General features: G+C 46.3%; 1 protein-coding gene and 1 long non-coding RNA gene across 2 annotated transcripts in view; both read left to right on the plus strand.

Annotated features, from left to right (window-relative positions):
* The window catches only part of LOC120991238 (zinc finger protein 567-like), a 73,669-nt gene that overhangs the window by 34,076 nt on the left and 23,935 nt on the right, over positions 1 to 15,658 (plus strand). The gene's annotated exons all lie outside the window — the stretch shown is intronic.
* On the plus strand, positions 13,610 to 15,446 carry LOC120991263. The gene is made up of 3 exons (XR_005776602.1): positions 13,610 to 13,664; positions 14,975 to 15,098; positions 15,401 to 15,446. It is a non-coding gene; the product is annotated as an uncharacterized LOC120991263 (long non-coding RNA).

The following is a 15,658-nucleotide window of genomic DNA, read 5'->3' on the forward strand; positions in this document are numbered from 1 at the left end:
AAGTTACGTTAAAACCAAGCACACCATTGTTTTTCTTGTGAAATTCCCAATAAGTTTGATGTGTCACATGACCCTCTTCCTATTGAAAAAACAAAAGTTGGATTCCAAATGGCCGACTTCAAAATGGCCGCCATGGTCACCACCCATCTTGAAAAGTTTCCCCCCTCACATATACTAATGTACCACAAACCGGAAGTTAATATCACCAACCATTCCCATTTTATTAAGGTGTATCCATATAAATGGCCCACCCTGTATAAGGAGAGCAGTCATAGCCTCTAGTTGTCACGGATGGTGTTGCAGAAAGCTGGAACTTATAAATAAACATCCGACTGGCTTGATCCCAAACTAAGGAGCATATGGGTGAGCCCTATAAAACACCTAGAGCTCTCCCTGACTGCTATGCCCATGCAAAGATCTTTATGGTAGACGATTGCGTGCCCTCGTACCTTATACTATGTGACACCTGAAAACCCTATAATAGTGAGGGGACACGACCACCGGCTCCCTGCACATAATTGAGTGGGAGACTCAATTATTAGAGGCACAGATAGGGCGATCTGCCATAAAGACCAGGATTGTCAAACGGTGTGTTGTCTTCCTGGCGCTCGAGTTTGACACATTGCGGATCGGGTTGACAGATTACTGGGAGGGGCTGGAGAAGATCCAGCGGTCATGGTCCATATCAGAACCAATGACAAAGTTAGAGGTAGGTGAAGCGTTCCTTAAAAATTATTTTAGGGATTTAGGTCACAAGCTTAGGGCAAGGACCTCAAAGGTAGTGTTTTCCGAAATACTACCGGTACCACGAGCCACACAAGAAAGGCAGCGGGAGATTAGGGAGGTTAACAAGTGTCTCAAGGACTGGTGTAGGAAGGAGGAGTTTGGGCTCCTGGAGAACTGGGCTGACTTCTCTGTTGGCTACAGGCTCTATCGTATAAATGGGCTGCACCTCAATGGGGAAGGGGCAGCTGTGTTGAGGGAGAAAATGGCTAGAAGGTTGGAGGAGTGTTTAAACTACAGACTTGAGGGAGGGTAATTACGTTACAGGATGGGAATATAGTGCAGATAGAGACCAGGGGCAAGGTAATGGGACTGGGGGAGGTTTGGAAGGAGGGACTAGAATAGTTCAGAAGGAAAGGTGTAGGGTAAAAAATATACATAAACCTCTCAATTGTATGTATACTAATGCCAGAAGCCTGACTAATAAAACTAGGGAGCTGGAATTAGTGATGTGTGAGGAGGACTATGACATAGTGGTAATAACTGATACATGGCTGGATGATAACTATGACAGGGTTACATCTGTTTAGAAAGGATTGCCAAAACCGGAGAGGGGGAGGGGTCTGCCTTTATGTAAAGTCCTGTCTAAAGCCCACAGTCCGAGAAGATATAATTGAGGGACATGAACATGTGGAGTCACTGTGGGTAGAAATACATGGAGGCAAAAACAATAATAAAATACTAATAGGAGTTTATTATAAACCACCTAATATACCAGAGTCCACAGAAAATCTGCTACTAAACGAGATAGGAAGCAGATCATAATGAGGTCGTTATTATGGGGGACTTCAACTATCCAGATATAGACTGGGAAACTGAAACTTGTACACTGCCTGTCCAAAAAAAAAAGTCGCCACCTGGATTTAACTAAGCAAAAAGTTATGAGCCTCCTATTGGATAATTACTGCATGGGCGATTATCTTTCAGCTGGCAACAAGTTATTTAACCCCGACTGGTGCAATGAGTTGCTTTTCATTTCTTAAACAACCATGTCGAAAGACACATCTCGTGGTTGTGGAAAAGATGTGAGTCTGTTTGAGAAGGGTCAAATCATTGGCATGCATCAAGCAGAGAAAACATCTAAGGAGATTGCAGACACTACTAAAATTGGGTTAAGAACTGTCCAACGCATTATTAAAAACTGGAAGGATAGTGGGGACCCATCGTATACGAGGAAGAAATGTGGTGGGGAAAAAAATCCTGAATGATCGTGATCGGCGATCACTTAAACGTTTAGTGAAATCAAATCGAAGAAAAACAACAGTAGAACTCAGGGCTATGTTTTATAGTGAAAGTAAGAGCATTTCCACACGCACAATGCGAAGGGAACTCAAGGGATTGGGACTGAACAGCTGTGTAGCCATAAGAAAACCACTAATCAGTGAGGCAAACCAGAAAATTTGCTAGGGAGCATAAAGATTGGACTCTGGAGCAATGGAAGAAGGTCATGTGGTCTGATGAGTCAAGATTTACCCTGTTCCAGAGTGATGGGCGCATTAGGGTAAGAAGAGAGGCAGATGAAGTGATGCCCCCATCATGCCTAGTGCCTACTGTACAAGCCTGTGGGGGCAGTGCTATGATCTGGGGTTGCTGCAGCTGGTCAGGTCTAGGTTCAGCAACAGTATGTGCTCCAAGAATGAGGTCAGCGACTACCTGAACATACTGAATGACCAGGTTATTCTATGAATGGATTTTTTCTTCCCTGATGGCACGGGCATATTATAAGATGACAATGCCAGGATTCATCGGGCTCAAATTGTGAAAGAGTGGTTCAGGGAGCATGAGACATCATTGTCACACATGGATTGGCCACCACAGAGTCCAGACCTTAACCCCATTGAGAATCTTTGGGATGTGCTGGAGAAGGCTTTGCGCAGCAGTCAGACTCTACCATCATCAATTTATCTGCGAAATTGCAGAAGGCCTCGATGGTAAGGTGTGTCTTTTTGCTAATGACACAAAGATTTGTAACAGTGTTGATGTTCCTGGAGGAATACACCAAATGGAAAAGGATTTAGGGAAACTAGAGGAATGGTCAAAAATCTGGCAACTAAAATTTAATGTTGATAAGTGCAAGATAATGCACCTGGGCAGGGCCGGTACAAGGCAGGGGCCGAAGGAGCGGGTGCCCTGGGCGCTACCATTTGCGGACAGGAGGGGGGCGCAGGTGAAGTGCCAGCAGCAGTGGCGTGGCCAGGGGGGGGGCCAGAGGGGGCCACGGCCCCCCCTACATCATGCTGTGCCCCCCCCATGTGCCCCCCCAACTAAAATGACCCCCCCCCCCAAGTGAGCAGCCGCCGCCGGGCACAGGGAGATGAGCACTTCCATTGCGCTCATCTCCATTGTAAACTGTCTGTGCCAGCGGAGGTGCAGGGGAGGGAGAGGCGTGTCCCTTCCCTTTCCTCTGATAGGCTGCAGGCAGGCACCGAAGTGGAGGAGAGGCCCCGCCCCCTAATTACTCCTGTTTACCTTTCTAAAGCTAAAGGACCTTTGATGATGTCATCACAGGTCCTGTAAGGGAACTGCACAGTGTAAAGTGTAGTTCCCAGGTTAGAACAGTGCATCTGCCAGGACCTGTGATGACATCATCTTCAACATCACAGGTCCTGCAGAATCTAGCAAAGGAACTGCACCAAAAATGGTGTAGTTCCTAGGTTTCAAAGGTACATCTGCCAGGACCTGTGATGACATCATCACAGGTCCTTCAACCCCTAACAGCAAGTATTAAAAGTTCACAAGCAGCTCTGTATTGATCCATACAGACTGGAATGGAGAGGTAAGAGGAGGTCCTCCACTTTTCATCATTTACCCCCCCCCCCCCCTCCATGCCCTGTTTTTACTCATTGCTCACTCATGTATACTACTTCAGACAGTTACCACTACCTCATGTACCTCACAGTGACTATAATGCATAACTGACCACATATTTCTATAAACACTGCATCTACAGTATTATACCTTCTATGTGTCACATCAATACACTGCTCTGTATATATATATATATATATATATACACACACATACATACACACACACTGCATATATTACACAGTATTATACATGCAATATGTACAGATATATAGTATATACCGCAGTGCACTGATATGTGAGGTATGAGGTATAATAGATGCAGTGTGTACAGGTATATAGTATATACAGCAGGTACTGACATGTGAGGTACGGGGTATAATAGATGCAGTGTGTACAGATATATAGTATATACAGCAGTGTACTGATATGTGAGGTACGAGGTGTCAATACACTGCTGTATTTACTATATATCTGTACACACTGCATCTATTATACCTCGTACCTAACATATTACACTACTGTATATACTGTATACACTGCATATATTATACCCCGTACCTCACATATCAGTACACTGCTGTATATACTATATACCTGTACACACTGCATCTATTATACCCTGTACCTCACATATCAGAACACTAGGGAATATACTATATACCTGTACACACTGCATCTATTATACCGCGTACCTCACATAACTGTACACTGCTGTATATAATATACATCTGCATCTATTATACCTCTTTTGTGTGCCAGGGCTGTTTTGTAATCCCATTCCGGCCCTGATGGCATAAATTTTAAAACGCAGCAGCAAGAATAGTTCATGGAACAAAGGGAGGGGCTATAAAAGGGGAATGGGGGCCCAATTTAGATTCCTGCTATGGGGCCCAGTGATTTTTATGTACGCCCCTGGCTGCAGGCACTAGGCCGGCAGCCTATCAGAGGCCGGCGCAATGACGTCATCGTGCCGCCTGAGCCTTACATTACAGCGTGGGACACAGGAAGAGGCTGCATCGCATCGCTGACACTTAGGTAAGTATAAGTGTTTTTTTTTTGTTTTTTTTTACAATAGTGTTACTGGCACATTGGGGGGGCTTATTACAAAACTGGCACATGATGATGGGGGGGACTTTATACTGGCACATGATGATGGGGGGGAACTTTATAGTGTCTGTGACTTTCAAAGTCCCACAGTCCTTTGTTCTATTGCTTTAAGTATATTCTTGTTTTGAAACAACATTGATTCTTTCTTAAAAACGGGGGGGGGGGGGGGGGGGGGGGCGCAGTTTGCCATCTTCGCCCTGGGCACCAAATGGCCTTGTCCCAGCCCTGCACCTGGGGCGTAAAAACCCAAGAGCAGAATATACAATCAGTGATACAGTCCTAACCTCAGTATCTGAGGAAAGGGATTTAGGGGTCATTATTTCAGAAGACTTAAAGAGGACCTTTCACCATAATAAAACCTCTAAACTAACTATACAGACATGTAGAGCGGCGCCCAGGGATCCCCCTGCACTTACTGTTATACCTGGGCGCCGCTCCGTTCGCCCCCGGTATAGCCTCCGGTATCTTCATAGTTAGGCTCCACCCAGGGGAACCTCCAGGCGTCTCTTTCTCCTATGCTGTAGCGCTGGCCAATCGCAGCGCTCAGCTCATAGCCTGAGAGAAAAAAAAAACTCTCAGGCTATGAGCTGAGCGCTGCGATTGGCCAGCGCTACAGCATAGGAGAAAGAGACGCCGGCAGGTTCCACTGGGTGGAGCCTAACTATGAAGATACCGGAGGCTATACCGGGCGAACGGAGCGGCGCCCAGGTATAACAGTAAGTGCAGGGGGATCCCTGGGCGCCGCTCTACACGTCTGTATAGTTAGTTTAGAGGTTTTATTATGGTGAAAGGTCCTCTTTAAAGGTAGGCAGACAATGTCATAGAGCAGCAGGAAATGTTGGCAGAATGCTTGGGTGTATAGGGAGAGGCATTACCAGTAGAAAGAGGGAGGTGCTCATGCCGCTCTACAGAGCACTAGTGAGACCTCATTTGGAGTATTGTGCGCAGTACTGGAGACCATATCTCCAGAAGGATATTGATACTTTGGAGAGAGTTCAGAGAAGAGCTACTAAACTGGTACATGGATTGCAGGATAAAACTTACCAGGAAAGGTTAAACTCTCTGCGGAGGTGGTGATGGTGAGTTCACTAAAAGAGTTCAAGAGGGGCCTGGATGTATTTCTGGAGTGTAATATTATTATTATTATTATTTATTATTATAGCGCCATTCATTCCCTGGCGCTGTACATATGATAAGCGGTGCACATACATAATACAGACAATTGCACTAAGCATAAACAAGACAAGTTACAAACTGGTACAGAAGGAGAGAGGGCCCTGCCCGTGAGGGCTTACAATCTACATGGTATGGGAGAAGGACACAGTAGGTGCGAGTTAAGTTGGTCATGGCGGTATAGAGGCAGCAGGGTCACTGGTTGTAGGCTTGTCTGAAGAGGTGGGTTTTCAGGTTTCTTTTGAAGGATTCCAATGTAGGTGAGAGTCTGATATGTTGGGGTAGCGAGTTCCAGAGTATGGGGGATGCACGGGAGAAATCTTGGAGGCGATTGTGGGAAGAGGTGATAAGAGGAGAGAAGGAGGTCTTGTGAGGATCGGAGAGTGCATGTGGGGGTGTATCGGGAAAGTAGCTCAGAGACTTTTGTGCCAGCACACAGTAGTAATGCCCACATTGAGCCCTTCTCACAGTAGTTATAGCTAGATATGTGCCCCCTTCAGAGGAAGTAAAAAAAAAAAAAAACTGTAAATATTCACCTGGTTCCTCCGATGATCACAGCTCAGCTCCTGGTGCTCCCCAGCAGCAGCAGGGAGGATGTACATCGTGCTGCTGTGTAGGAGGAGCAGAGGTTGATTCCCGGCCGGCATGCTCCCCCTACACACAGCAGCAGCAGCGCGATGTGTGATAGTACTGTGCTGCTGCTGAGGAGCTCTAACAGCACCCTCAGCCATTCCAGGACCGCGGGACAGCCACTGAAATCCCGAACCATCCTGCCAGATCCGGGATGGTTGGGAGGTACACTGAAGGTGTGGACTGTGATGTCATCATTGAGCCCTCCTCCTTCTTCACAGAGAATCTTCAGCAAAACAGAAGAAACTGAGGCCTTGATTTATCAGACCTTCACTCCAGAATTCTGGACTCAAAAGTAGGGTTTTTTGCGTTTCTACAACACTCACTCCAGTTTTGTAATGTGGGTGTGGTCAGCTATGTTAATGAGATTCACTCCAGATTTATCACTAACACTTTCACTCCAGTAGTACGGTGGAGCAGGAAACTGGAGGAGCGTCTCCAGACAGAAGGAGAAGACAAGACGTCCGATGAATGTGGCCTGAGGTAAAGATAAATCCTCCGTTAGGCTGGGTTCACACGGGCGTTGTGGGAAAATGTGCGGGTGCGTTGCGGGAACACCCACGATTTTTCCGCGCGAGTGCAAAACATTGTAATGCGTTTTTCACTCGCGTGAGAAAAATCGCGCATGTTTGTTACCCAAACCCGAACTTCTTCACAGAAGTTCGGGCTTGGGATCGGTGTTCTGTAGATTGTATTATTTCCCCTTATAACATGGTTATAAGGGAAAATAATAGCATTCTGAATACAGACTGCGTAGTAAACTAGCGCTGGAGGGGTTAAAAAAAATAAAATAAAAATTTAACTCACCTTAGTCCACTTGATCGCGGCCCGGCATCTCCTTCTGTCTCCTTTTTTGAATAGGACCTGTAGTGAGCATTAATTACAGGAACAGGACCTTTGATGACGTCCCTCCGGTCATCACATGGTACGTCACCATGGTAAAAGATCATGTGATGTACCATGTGATGACCGGAGTGATGTCATCAAAGGTCCTGTTCCTGTAATTAATGCTCACCACAGGTCCTATTCAACAAAGGAGACAGAAGGAGATGCCGGGCCCCGATCAAGTGGACTAAGGTGAGTTAAATTATTATTATATTTTTTTTTAACCCCTCCAGCGCTGTTTTACTATTCATTCTGTATTCAGAATGCTATTATTTTCCCTTATAACCATGTTATAAGGGAAAATAATAATGATCGGGTCTCCATCCCGATCGTCTCCTAGCAACCGTACGTGAAAATGCACTTGCTTGCAGATGCTTGCGATTTTCACGCAACCTTATTCACTTCTATGGGGCCCGCGTTGCGTGAAAAACGCAGAATATAGAGCATGCTGCAATTTTCACGCAACGCACAAGTGATGCGTGAAAATCACCGCTCATCTGAACAGCCCCATTGAAATGAATGGGTCGGGATTCAGTGCGGGTGCAATACGCTCACCTACCGCATTGCACCCGCGCGGAAATCTCGCCCGTGTGAGCGCAGCCTTAGAGTTTCATAAAGCAGTTCTCCTGTGGATTGGTCATCAATAGTAAATACAGGGATCTCAAGTCTCCCGGACGTTCAGGGAGTCTCCCGCTATTAGATAGCGCAGGGGTCTGCAACCTTTAAGACATAAAGAGCCACTTGGGAGCCGCAAAACCATTGCGGCATTTAAAACAAATATAACACTGCATATATTGTTTCTTACCTTAATGCTATATACAGGATCGTGCAGTCAGCTGTCAATCTGAAGAAAAAAAGGACTTTTTCACTTAACAATGTAAAATATATTTTTGCAAATTAATAGCTAATTAAAATATTTAATTTACCTGGTTAATGGGATTTTTGCTCCTGAACCTCAGGGCCCCCTCAAGCTCCAGCCACCCCCCTCCTGTTCCTTTCCCTGCAATTGAACAGCACATTACACAGCCAATAGCAATGCCCCCAATGTGCCATAAACAACTAATTACTGCCCCAAAGTGCCAGAGAAAATGACCAATGCCCCCAAATGCCATAGAGAATGAATCAGGGCCCCAGTGTACCATAAATCATAATCAGCGCCTGATGTAAATAATAATTAATAATGAGGGCCCAATGTCATCCTCGTCATTATAAAAATAACTTTTTTGTCACTTTTTTTAATATTACTTCTTTGTTTGACCCCCTCAGAATTACTCCTCCTCATAGAAATAAACGTTAAATTAACAAGTTACCTTCTTTTGTGTGTGTTCTTCCCTCCCGCGCAGTGCTGGCTCCGTCACTCCTCCCCCTCGCACGCAGGCGGACGGGCATCACCAGGCACTGTACTAGCGGCGAGGCGGAGCTGATGGAGGCAGCCATGTTGCATTACCTAGCAACGGCAACGCTATTGCCTGTCACCGGGCGGGCAGTGTGGAGCGGCGGCGACCTGTCAGCAGCGGCAACGCCAGAGCAGGTAAGTGTCACAGGGCGCCTCCTCCCCTCGCTAGCATCCGCCCCTGGAGCCGCGGGTTGCCGACACCTGAGATAGCGGCTCCCTGACGCCCGCAAATGAGACAATAGGCAATACGCGCAGTAAACCTTTCCGGCACCTGTAGCAGTGTCTCGGCGCGTGCGCACTGTACAGTGCAAGAAGAAGCCGATGTGTCCGCAACTGGATGTCTGATCTCAAAGAGGGAGGAGGGGAGAGGCGGCACTTAACCGCTTCAGCCCCCAGTGCTTAAACACCCTGAAAGACCAGGCCACTTTTTACACTTTTGACCTACACTACTTTCACCGTTTATTGCTCGGTCATGCAACTTACCACCCAAATGAATTTTACCTCCTTTTCTTCTCACTAATAGAGCTTTCATTTGGTGGTATTTCATTGCTGCTGACATTTTTACTTTTTTTGTTATTAATCGAAATTTAACGATTTTTTTGCAAAAAAATGACATTTTTCACTTTCAGTTGTAAAATTTTGCAAAAAAAACGAGATCCATATAGAAATTTTGCTCTAAATTTATTGTTCTACATGTCTTTGATAAAAAAAAAATGTTTGGGTAAAAAAAAAATGGTTTGGGTAAAAGTTATAGCGTTTACAAACTATGGTACAAAAATGTGAATTTCCGCTTTTTGAAGCAGCTCTGACTTTCTGAGCACCTGTCATGTTTCCTGAGGTTCTACAATGGCCAGACAGTACAAACACCCCACAAATGACCCCATTTCGGAAAGTACACACCCTAAGGTATTCGCTGATGGGCATAGTGAGTTCATAGAACTTTTTATTTTTTGTCACAAGTTAGCGGAAAATGATGATTTTTTTTTTTTTTTCTTACAAAGTCTCATATTCCACTAACTTGTGACAAAAAATAAAAACTTCTATGAACTCACTATGCCCATCACGAAATACCTTGGGGTCTCTTCTTTCCAAAATGGGGTCACTTGTGGGGTAGTTATACTGCCCTGGCATTCTAGGGGCCCAAATGTGTGGTAAGGAGTTTGAAATCAAATTCTGTAAAAAATGACGAGTGAAATCCGAAAGGTGTTCTTTGGAATGTGGGCCCCTTTGCCCACCTAGGCTGCAAAAAAGTGTCACACATCTGGTATCTCCGTACTCAGGAGAAGTTGGGGAATGTGTTTTGGGGTGTCATTTTACATATACCCATGCTGGGTGAGAAAAATATCTTGGTCAAATGCCAACTTTGTATAAAAAAATGGGAAAAGTTGTCTTTTGCCAAGATATTTCTCTCACCCAGCATGGGTATATGTAAAATGACACCCCAAAACACATTCCCCAACTTCTCCTGAGTACGGCGATACCAGATGTGTGACACTTTTTTGCAGCCTAGGTGGGCAAAGGGGCCCATATTCCAAAGAGCACCTTTCGGATTTTACAGGTCATTTTTTACAGAATTTGATTTCAAACTCCTTACCACACATTTGGGCCCCTAGAATGCCAGGGCAGTATAACTACCCCACAAGTGACCCCATTTTGGAAAGAAGAGACCCCAAGGTATTCGCTGATGGGCATAGTGAGTTCATGGAAGTTTTTATTTTTTGTCACAAGTTAGTGGAATATGAGACTTTGTATGAAAAAAATAAAAAATAAAAAAAATCATCATTTTCCACTAACTTGTGACAAAAATAAAAAATTCTAGGAACTCGCCATGCCCCTCACGGAATACCTTGGGGTGTCTTCTTTCCAAAATGGGGTCACTTGTGGGGTAGTTATACTGCCCTGGCATTTTCCAGGGGCCCTAATGTGTGGTAAGTAGGTAAATGACCTGTGAAATCCTAAAGGTGCTCTTTGGAATGTGGGCCCCTTTGCCCACCTAGGCTGCAAAAAAGTGTCACACATCTGGTATCTCCGTACTCGGGAGAAGTTGGGGAATGTGTTTTGGGGTGTCATTTTACATATACCCATGCTGGGTGAGAGAAATATCTTGGCAAAAGACAACTTTTCCCATTTTTTTATACAAAGTTTGTATTTGACCAAGATATTTCTCTCACCCAGCATGGGTATATGTAAAATGACAACACAAAACACATTCCCCAACTTCTCCTGAGTACGGCGATACCAGATGTGTGACACTTTTTTTGCAGCCTAGATGCGCAAAGGTGCCCAAATTCCTTTTAGGAGGGCATTTTTAGACATTTGGATACCAGACTTCTTCTCACACTTTGGGGCCCCTAGAATGCCAGGGCAGTATAAATACCCCACATGTGACCCCATTTTGGAAAGAAGACACCCCAAGGTATTCAATGAGGGGCATGGCGAGTTCATAGAAATTTTTTTTTTTTGGCACAAGTTAGCGGAAATTGATATTTTTAATTTTTTTCTCACAAAGTCTCCCGTTCCGCTAACTTGGGACAAAAATTTCAATCTTTCATGGACTCAATATGCCCCTCACGGAATACCTGGGGGTGTCTTCTTTCCGAAATGGGGTCACATGTGGGGTATTTATACTGCCCTGGCATTCTAGGGGCCCTAAAGCGTGAGAAGAAGTCTGGAATATAAATGTCTAAACAATTTTACGCATTTGGATTCCGTGAGGGGTATGGTGAGTTCATGTGAGATTTTATTTTTTGACACAAGTTAGTGGAATATGAGACTTTGTAAGAAAAAAAAAAAAAAATTCCGCTAACTTGGGCCAAAAAAATGTCTGAATGGAGCCTTACAGAGGGTGATCAATGACAGGGGGGTGATCAATGACAGGGGTGGTGATCAATGACAGGGGGGGTGATCAATGACAGGGGGGGTGATCAATGACAGGGGGGGTGATCAATGACAGGGGGAGTGATCAATGACAGGGGGGGGGGGGTGATCAATGACAGGGGGGTGATCAATGACAGGGGGGTGATCAGGGAGTCTATATGGGGTGATCACCACAGACATTGATCATGCCCCTGTAAGGCTTCATTCAGACGTCCGGATGCGTTTTGCGGATCGGATCCATCTATCAGTGCATCCGTAAAAATCATGCGGACATCTGAATGGAGCTTTACAGGGGGGTGATCAGGGAGTCTATATGGGGTGATCACCACAGTCATTGATCATGCCCCTGTAAGGCTTCATTCAGACGTCCGGATGCGTTTTGCGGATCCGATCCATCTATCAGTGCATCCGTAAAAATCATGCGGACATCTGAATGGAGCTTTACAGGGGGGTGATCAGGGAGTCTATATGGGGTGATCACCCCCCTGTCATTGATCACCCCCCTATAAGGCTCAATTCAGATTTCCGTATGTGTTTTGCGGATCGGATCCATCTATCAGTGCATCCGTAAAAATCATGCGGACATCTGAATGGAGCTTTACAGGGGGGTGATCAATGACAGGCGGGTGATCAATGACAGGGGGGTGATCAGGGAGTCTATATGGGGTGATCACCACAGTCATTGATCACGCCCCTGTAAGGCTTCATTCAGACGTCCGGATGCGTTTTGCGGATCCGATCCATCTATCAGTGGATACGTAAAAATCATGCGGACGTCTGAATGGAGCTTTACAGGGGGGTGATCAATGACAGGGGGGTGATCAATGACAGGGGGGTGATCAGGGAGTCTATATGGGGTGATCAGGGGTGAATAAGGGGTTAATAAGTGACGGGGGGGGTGTAGTGTAGTGTAGTGGTGCTTGGTGCTACTTTACTGAGCTACCTGTGTCCTCTGGTGGTCAATCCAAACAAAGGGGACCACCAGAGGACCAGGTAGCAGGTATATTAGACGCTGTTATCAAAACAGCGTCTAATATACCTGTTAGGGGTTAAAAAAAACACATCTCCAGCCTGCCAGCGAACGATCGCCGCTGGCAGGCTGGAGATCAACTCTCTTACCTTCCGTTCCTGTGAGCGCGCGCGCCTGTGTGCGCGCGTTCACAGGAAATCTCGGCCATCGCGAGATGACGCGTATATGCGTGACTCTGCGCAGGGCTGCCACCTCCGGAACGCGATCCTGCGTTAGGCGGTCCGGAGGTGGTTAAGAATCAGTCACTGACTGTTTGCCAAAAGAGAGAGTGCGGTGAGTCAGTGACGCAGTGACAGAGCTCAGCGCCACGGCAGGATCTGCCAGTACAAACCGCCCTTCCCCCCGGACTACACTGAAGTGCACCCTTGTCTAATAGGGGAAATAAGTAATGGAAGTGGAGCTCGCTGCGCTGTTTGCAGCAGTGATTTTTCAATGTCCCACGGTGGGTTAAATGACTGTCAGAGACATGTTGAGGCGAGTAATAACTGTAATTATGTGTGACACTTTACCGTTAACCCTTTAGGCAAAAAAAAAAAAAAAAAGAAAACCTCCCTGAAATGAGTTTTTGCAGGTTGGGATGTCTGTAAATATCACTTATATGCTGTAAACACATGGAATAATGCTTCTGTTCTCACATTGTTATTTCTTTTGTATATGTCACATGGCACAAAATACCTCATAAAAAATACTGCAAAACCTCTCAGAATAATAGAAGCTGTCTGAGAACCGAAAGAGCGGGATCACTACGTCACGAAGCACAGAAGCCCCGCCCCCTCAAGTCACATGACCATCACCACAAGCCAATCTATAAATATCCAATCCAGTTCTGAGCCACGCCCCCTGCACTGATCACATGACGGTGACGTCACCGCAGGTCCTTCAGCTCTGGCAGTGCAGCAGACACTGGGCAGGTCCTGGTCGGTAGTCAGGGCTCTTGTTCTCTCTGGTATCAGCCATTCCTCCAGCCTGCAGGTAAGATGAGCTGTGAGGAGACAGTGTGGTGGAGAGCTCAGACATGTCACCTCTGGAGATTCTCCTCCATTACACACAAGGAATCCTTCTCCGCTCCTCAGATTAGTATGATGGGAGTAGTAGTGGTGATAGTGGGGGTTGTCATTATTCATTGCTGGAGGAGAGAATCTGCTCCGCGTGAATGAGGTTTTTACTGCCAGGAGCTTAGATACACACTGCACTGCCAGGAGCTTAGATACACCCTGCACTGCCAGGAGCTTAGATACACACTGCCAGGAGCTTAGATACACACTGCACTGCCAGGAGCTTAGATACACACTGCACTGCCAGGAGCTTAGATACACACTGCACTGCCAGGAGCTTAGATACACCCTGCACTGCCAGGAGCTTAGATACACACAGAGGTCAGAGTCTCCTGCCTCCACACACTGCACTGCCAGGAGCTTAGATACACGCTGCACTGCCAGGAGCTTAGATACACGCTGCACTGCCAGGAGCTTAGATACACACTGCCAGGAGCTTAGATACACACTGCACTGCCAGGAGCTTAGATACACCCGGAGCTCAGGGTTTTCCCGTCAGTGCAGCTTTATGAGGGTCTGAGTTTTGCGGGATGAGTTGTACTTTTTCTCGGCCTCATTACAGGGGACTTAGAGCTGATGAATGTTTGCCGGCCGTTCTGTGCATTGGGGACTGCAAATGCACGGGCACCATCCATCCATGCAGCTGACGCAGACGGACTCAGACCCATTTAACTTGAATGAGTCCATGAAATGTCTGCACTTCAAAAAAATTCGACATGTTCTATTTTTTTTTGCGGTGCGGAGGCATGGAGAGAAACCTCACGGAATAAATCTGTAGTGCTTCCATGGAGTTCTGTGCCTGTGTTCCTCACCGCACCTTCCGGATTGTGGATCCATTCACTTGAATGAGTCCGCATCCGTGATATGATGTTAAAATGGCTGTGGCCCGTATATTACAGACCCGTTGTTTGCGGGCCCGGACAGCACACTTTTGTGTGCACGAGCCCTTACTGATAGTGTTGAGCAAACTTCTGTTTTAAGTTCGGCGTCTAAAGTTCGGCTTCCGGTTAGCGGAGAATCCCGATATGTATTCCGAATTCCGTTGTGGTCCGTGATAGCGGAATCAATAATGGCCGATTATTGATTCCGCTACCACGGACCACAACGGAATTCGGAATACATATCGGGATTCTCCGCTAACCGGAAGCCGAACTTTAGACGCCGAACCTAAAACAGAAATTCGCTCAACACTAGTTAGTGATTAACCTTTATACCTTTTTCTTGGAGGGCGATGAAGAAAACCAGCAATACGACCCTTGTCCTAAATGAGCCACCAAGGATGGACAGGAAGGAGATCAGCAGAAGAATATTAGACCTCACCTTGGAGATCATCTCCCTGCTGAGCGGAGAGGTAAACTTTTCTAGATTTCTCTCCTCTTTATTGTATTCTGTAACAAGTCAGACATCGGGAAGGAGAATCCATCATAGGAAGTGATAGGAAGAGTCCAGGGTCCTGGAGAACGGCCTCCAGACCTTCCAAGTGACGGAGAACCTGAAGATCAGCCCCCAGTATAGTGAGTGATGTATCATGTGACCAGTGACCAATAGTCATGTTGTAGGAGCCATGAGAAGGTAAGTAGGCACGTTGTACCCAGGAGGAGAGCACATGGCCCCTGAAGGGTTTATTCCCTAAGTGTCTCTCTCCATCCACAGGAGTACACAATAGTGAAGAAGACATCGGGGGACTGTGTGACTCCCATCATCCATCTCCAGGAGTCAGGAGGGCGGAGCAGGACCCCTCACCCCATCACAGAGCCTCCCCCTCACCCCCTGATACATGAGCAGAAGATCCTAGAACTCACCCACAAGATGATGGAGCTGCTGACTGGAGAGGTGACACTGCTGGGAATGCTGGGAAATTCTCCACTAACAGCACTGGAGGGGTCTGGGTGATGACGGTGTCATTGTGTT

The sequence above is a fragment of the Bufo bufo genome, chromosome 2, assembly GCF_905171765.1.
Source record: "Bufo bufo chromosome 2, aBufBuf1.1, whole genome shotgun sequence".
NCBI classification, from domain to species: Eukaryota; Metazoa; Chordata; class Amphibia; order Anura; family Bufonidae; genus Bufo; species Bufo bufo.